The sequence below is a fragment of the Tupaia chinensis genome, unplaced genomic scaffold, assembly GCF_000334495.1.
Source record: "Tupaia chinensis unplaced genomic scaffold, TupChi_1.0 Scaffold140400_1, whole genome shotgun sequence".
Lineage (NCBI taxonomy): Eukaryota > Metazoa > Chordata > Mammalia > Scandentia > Tupaiidae > Tupaia > Tupaia belangeri.
Window position 1 is genome coordinate 552,815 of NW_006200277.1, and position 6,721 is coordinate 559,535.

A 6,721-nucleotide genomic window follows, 5' to 3' on the forward strand; every position below is an offset into this window, starting at 1 on the left:
CCCCGCTGTGCACGCCCCCTTCGCGGCAGCTCCACCCCGAGCTTGGCCCTAACGGCTTCTGCCCCTGCCGACCACGGCCCACCGCCCCGAACTCTGCACCTGCCGACCACGGCCCACCGCCCTGCGCCCTTCGCTGCCCGGGCACAGCAGCGGCGCTCAGCAAGGGCCAGCCACGCAGGTGCAGCCGCATTTCTGGGCACTGGACCGTGGCAGGGAAGGAACGCAGACACTGAGAGGCCACAAGGAGGGGGAACCCACGGAGCTCGTAAAGGCCTTGAAAGAACCGCCCGGGGAGGAGGGGAGACATGGGGATAAGAACAGCCGGGGCAGACTCAGCTGACGGGCTGCAGGTGACCAAGTGGCCGCTTCAGCCGCAGCCCAGCCCTCTGCCTCGGGCTTAGGACGTGGAGGCCACGGTTGCAGCCAGGTCCCCCGTCTCCACTTCCCGGCCTCCTCCCCTCTCTCGCTCTGGCCAAGTCCTCGGGCGAAGTGCTCACGCTCAGCTGACTGCATCGCCGTGTGAGCGAGTGGCACGCCACACAGGGTCGGCCAGATCGGGGAGGAGACAGGTGGGCCCGGAAGTTACCTGGGTGTTGCGTTTGGAGCCAGGACTTTTCTTGTCCTCTACAACCTGAATGCTCTACAGATAAATCCTTTTAAAAATTCCAAAAGCAAAGTTGTTCTTCACAATAATTATATATTACGGCAAAAACGGGGACGTCACTTCACTATTCACAACAGAAAATCTGGTAAATAAAGAAGGAAACATACCACGTGCCATGTTTAAGTGCTTCGACGTAACATTATCTGACCTGGCAGAGCATGGCCCCATGCCCACGCCACTCAGTTCTCGTGAAACGTGAGGCGTTTGGAGCAGTGGTGACCGCCAAGCCAGTGAGGGGAGATTTTGTTAAAAAGAGCTGAACGTTACATATCCAAGGGGATAATAAACAGGTGGCTATATTGTATCGGCAACATTTACGGAGTTAAAGAGGAAATGATTGGCTTTATATTCTGCGTTAAGATTCTGTGAAATGAAAGTTATACTTTATTTTTAAAATATGATTTCAGCCACTATGAGATTTAAAACAATTTAAATGTGGAACAAAAGTTCCTTTCCTGCAAGCTTTACTCATGGGATGGGGTGCCAGCGCTTACGGAATCAGCCTGCCTGTCCTGGTCTATAAAGTTAAAGGAAGCAGAAGCGGCAGGAGCAGATTAAAGACACCGGCAAACACGCGGCAGACCCCGCCGCGCCACCAGCAGCCCCACGTAACGGCGGGGCATTCGTCTGCATCCCTTCTTGACGGCTTCGTTTACAAACTCGGAAGGTCAGACGCGGGGTTCAGAGCTTCCTGAGCAGGCCTCGCTCTCCCTGAGGAGCTGTTGGCAGCATTTGCGGTGACAGCAAAGACAGCGATGGCTGGCAATGAATCTAGACCACTGAGGCCCTCGAGGTCACTGCTCAGAGAAGTCAGCCGATGGTCTGCGAGCACTGCCCCGGAATGCTGGTGACCGCCCCCCTCAGGTCGCTGCCCTGCAGAGCCGGCACGTACCCTGCTTCCCCAGCTGTGCTCCTCAGCGACCTGACCCGGCCGGGCGGCTCCACCCCACACTCCTCCTGAAGCCAGAGCTGAACTGGTGGATGTTGGATTTTCTGGGGTTCCTGAAAAGGGAGAACAGCAAGAAGCCAGCTCTAAGCCGGAGAGAGCTGGTGGGACGCAGCATTCACTGAGGTCTCTAAAACCAACCTTGACTGCTCAGGAGACGTTGGAGACAAAGCTATTTTTTCCGTTCTTTTCATTCAAAGTCAGTCCTCTTTGTGATTATCTGCCGTAATCAGATAAACTAGTCGTAAAACTATGCACAATTTATGTTCTCATCCTCACTCCACAAGCCCAGCAATATGTTGGAATGGTTTTTCTTTTCTGAACAAACTTCTCTACTTTAATCTCTAAATTGCAGATGGCAAATAAAACCCCAGCAGTAATAATCACTTAGAAATCAAGGAAGAGGAAGGTTATTGAGCTACAGTCGTTACGGGCTGTTTATCGAACATTCTCTGCTCTGCTTTTATTAGTTACCTGATGTAAAGGAGCATTTATCACATATGTTAGTGCACACAGAATGAGACCATGAGCTCCGGACACCTGCATTTTTATCAGCTTTAAAAACACGATCATTTTTGCAGCCCTCAAGGATGCGGCCCGAACGCCGTCCTGCTCTGTCCAGTCCCCACGCAGAGATAGCTCCATTGCAAATCTCCCGCTCATCACCCCTCGCTTCTTTCACACGTTCTTCACGCTGGAATCCTTGAACGGTTTAACCCCCACTCCTGAGTACGTGGAGACTTTCCGCCAGAGAGCCATGCCAGAGCATTATTCTGCACCTTGCTTTCTTCGGCCACATGCTGCTGAGCCGTGGCTCGGCAGTGCCGCCCTGAGTGGCGCGGTCACCTCTCTGGCTCGGCACGCCGTCACGGAGCCCGGCTGCTTCCTGTCAGTCCACCGTCCGGTGGAGACCGAAGGCCGTGGTAGCGAGCGTCCCGTGTGCACACTGCAGACTCGCACAGGCCCACCCTCCGTGGAAGACGCCGGTCCGAGCATAAACCCTCGCCCTCGCCAGGCCAGGCAGCACCGGCCCTCTGCGCAGCTGTGCGAGCCCAGCCCCACCTCCAGTTCTGACTGAACCTTCGCTAATCCAGAGGGGATTATGATTTTAATTCTCCTTTTCCAGATTAGTAATGAGATCAGGACTTGTCCTTAGTCCTTTGTGTGGCAGGACTGTTTAAATATTTGGCCCCTTTTCCCCAGCATGTTGCTCTCTCCCTCGCTGATTCCTCGACTTCTTTGTAAGTGTGCCTTGACCCCGACCGCTGTCCGAGGCAGGTGCTCCCGTGGTTCGTGGCTTGTCCTCTCACTTTCCTTATGTCTTTGGAGGAACATATGTCTTAATTTTAATGTGTTCTGAACAAGCACTTTTTTGAACATTTTGAAATCTCTTCCTGCTCCAGCTTCAAGAAAAGCATTCTCCCGAATGGTTTTCCGAATGGTTTGTAGTTTGCCATTCGCGATTGTCCGCCAGTCGTCGGGAACCGGCTCTGGGCAGTGTGAAGTGAGCCCCCGTTTTCCTCCGTAGACCCCAGCTCCCCCAGCTCCGCGAACTGATGGACGAGTCACCACGCTGCTCCTCTGTAATGGGAGGGCACGTGCGAGTGTCCAGCGTCTCGCCTCCACGTCATTTGAGACCCAGCCCATCAAGTCACGCCCAGCTAAACACACTCGGGATTTTTACTGGACTTTTGCGACACCTCTTAATTAATTTGTGACATCTTTATGCCACAGTGTCTTTCTTTGAATAAATACAATTATTCTCTACATTGATTTGTCTTCTCTAACATCTCCTAATAACATTTTATTATTTCTCCAAGAAAACATATCGTCTATTAGATTTATTTCTAAGTACTCTCTATAATGTTTAAATTGTGCTTTCTATTTTTCCTGCTATATAGAAAGGCAACTGACCATTATATATCAATTTTTGTTTCAACGACTATGCTAACTTTTCTTACTAATAGTTTACCTATAGAGTAGAAACTTCCTTCCTAATGGTAAATTGGATTTTTGTTTCTTCCTTATTTTTCATCCGTTTAATAATTTTTGATTTAGGTAATAGCGAATATATTTGCTTTGTTGCTGCCCAGAAAGTTAATTATTTCAACATTTCATCATTAAGTATTAAGTTTACTACAGGAATTTTCTTTGTGCTAAGTGTATTCCTGTTTTCTGATTTGATACATTTTCATCACAAATGGATGTTACGTTTTATTAAATACTTTTCTCTGCGTTTATTAGTCCTCATATGCTATAATCCTTTAACAAGTCTATATAACATTTTACATTAACAGGTGGTCAAACGATGGCCCACATTCTATCCCTGGAATAGCCCCAACCTGATCATGATATATTTTCATTTTTATGTATTGCTGGGTTTAGTGACCTAATTTGTTTCTAAATTTTTACATTTATGGTTTTTTTTAGTTTGAAAAAAATTCATAAGTTTCTTTCTTTCTTTCATGAGAGAGGAAGGGAGAGGCAGCCACCCAGACAGGTTCACGCCCAGACCCAGTTTAGTGTTGGTGGCCCGGGGCGCGGGCACACGCACACGCCTGGCATGCTCGGGAGTTCCTGGGTCACCGGCACGCACACCTGCCACGCTCGGGGGTCCCGGGTCACGGGCACGCACACGCCTGCCATGCTCAGGGGCTCCCAGATGCAAACTCAGGTGCTTTCTCATGTGGGCCAGCGTGTTACCCCAAGTCACCACCTGGCCCTTCCCCACTTCCTACGTGGGTGCCCTCACACTGATCTCCGGCTTGCCCTTGTCTGACATGAACACCGTGTCCACGCGTTTCCGCCTGTCTGCCGCACTGGGCCCATCTGTCAGCCGCTCTAGAGTTTTCGGATCACTGGATTCTCAGCACCCCCTCGTTCCTGGCAGACAGCACCCTGTGAGCCACGAGGGAGTGGCAGCAGGGAGGGGCAGACATGAGGAAGCTGGCTCTTCCTGTTTCTACAGACAGCGCTCTAGCTACTTTGTCGTTCATTTCTACCGCTATCGCCCTAGAGCCAAACAACGCGGGCGACATAAAGGCAGTGCTTCCTTAAAAAAAAAACTGTCAGGGGCATGTGCACTCACTCGAGAGAGACAGAGAGATAGAGAGCAAGTGAGAAAGTATCCCCAGTCTGGACAGTGACGCTACAGTCCCTTCATTTCTCCCTCATCTGCGGCTATGGGGAAACACACACACATGCATACACACGCACACACATGTGTGCGCACACACACGCACACATGCGCACGCGCACACATACACACGGCATGCTTCTCAAGCCACCAGGTCCAGAACGGGAGCCATGCAGTCAGGGTGGGGTCCAGGCACCTTCACCTCCACTCTGCTGGATGGCCAGGCAATGCCTCTCAAAGTCTCTTTAGGTTACGAGACTATACCAATTTACCTGAGCCATTCAGTGTGTCCTGCTTTCTTCTGTATTTTGCACTACAGCCTTTTATAAATTTTAATATGCTAATAAATATAGTAGAAGTAGGTAAGAATTAAAACATTAGAGACATAATTGGGAAGGTGTTTGCTCTGGGAGGTTAAAAGCAGGACTAAAAGGAAATAACTCAGGTTAGCAGATGGCATAATGCTCACGTCACTGGGCTCCCATGGAGTCGTCTGCAGTTCGAGTCCCAGACACATCAGCTTAAAATTCATGCCAGGCGTGTGCGTGTGTACCCAAAATCCCGCAAGGAGAATGGAGGAGGGTTGCGGCGTGGCCATCCTTGGCAGTGACTCCTGCTCGCTGTCTGTCTGTCTTTCTAGCATGTGCACACGCCCTAGGGCAAAATAAAATCTCTCTTAAAGATAAAAAGAAGATGAGGATATACACACACGCAAATACTACCTCTCAGAAAGGGGCGGCTCTGCTGGACAGAAACAAACGACGCCTGTTTATCGGCACCGTGCCCGCCCTGCGTGTGCGATACCAGGCTGCCGTGTCCTGGGCAGAGGTGCTTGGCTGCCCTGCCCACTCCGGCCTGGAGGCTCTTGGCCATTCACTGCCCACAGGTCTGCCCTCCCAGGACTTCACAGAAGGCCACTTTTCCTTGCAGTCTGGAAACTAGAGCTCTCAGTGCCTAAAACGTTGGTATTTTAGAAGGGTTACTAAAGTCACTGGTAGTGGAGTCCAGTGGACACTGCTAGGCAGAGAGAAGGGAGAAGCCCGTTCCAGCCACGGCTTCCTGATCTCTTCAGTTTCAATTGACCTTTCAGCCTCACAGTCTCACTGCCTCCACTACTGGAGCCATTTCTGGCCCACATGGGAGGAGCATGCTCTGTGAGCCCCACAAATGCACGGGGCTGATTCCATGAAGACGAGTGTGATCTGTTATTAGGCCAGAGAGGCCTATGTATTAATATTCAACATGCTAAACATTATGTATAAATTACCGCAGAGCCCTCAGCCAAATAATTTCACATACACTTAAGTCTTCACTTCTAATTTACACCTTCCGGGCCTCCCCTTCCTGTACCCGCCAGGTGCCCTCTCTTCCCCGCCGGGCTCGGATCCTCTGCTGACCCTCCCCGTGGGCCGTTGTTCTAACGCCCGAGCTGCCCTCTCTCTCTCCGACTCCTCAAGAGCTTCCTTAAACCCACAACGTTCCTCGTCAGTGCGGAACACGGGATGCCCAGGTGTAAATCTCCTCCCCTCCGCCACTCCTCTTCACCGTCCTTACCTAATGCGTGGAACATTGGGAGCGCGTCAGACCCACCTCCACCTCCAGATGGAAGCTTCCTGAACAACCGACACGCTCCCACGAGTGACCTTCCTGCAGCACAGATGTAATCACGTTCTTGCCCAAGTCCTCCAGCGTGTCCTCTGACACAGGACGACATGCGAGACCTTCGTCCCCGCCCCTGCCTGTCTAAGCGGCTGCCTCCCCGCCCAGGCGCCCCCTTGCACGTCCTGCCTGGTAGTCTTCCTTAATCAGCACCACTCAGTTCAAGCCACGCCCCAGCAGGTTTCTAGGCCGCGTTCACCTTACAAATACAGCTCTGACCCTTTACCTGCCGCTGAGCCACTTACGGTCCATTTCAAGGGAGGCTCGTACAGTGGTGGCCAGACTGCCGCGAGCCCATTTGTCAAAAAAAACCATT

General features: G+C 51.4%; 1 protein-coding gene across 1 annotated transcript in view; it reads left to right on the plus strand.

Annotated features, from left to right (window-relative positions):
- KCNMB2 (potassium calcium-activated channel subfamily M regulatory beta subunit 2) overlaps positions 1-6,721 on the plus strand; it is a 177,047-nt gene that overhangs the window by 153,999 nt on the left and 16,327 nt on the right. The gene's annotated exons all lie outside the window — the stretch shown is intronic.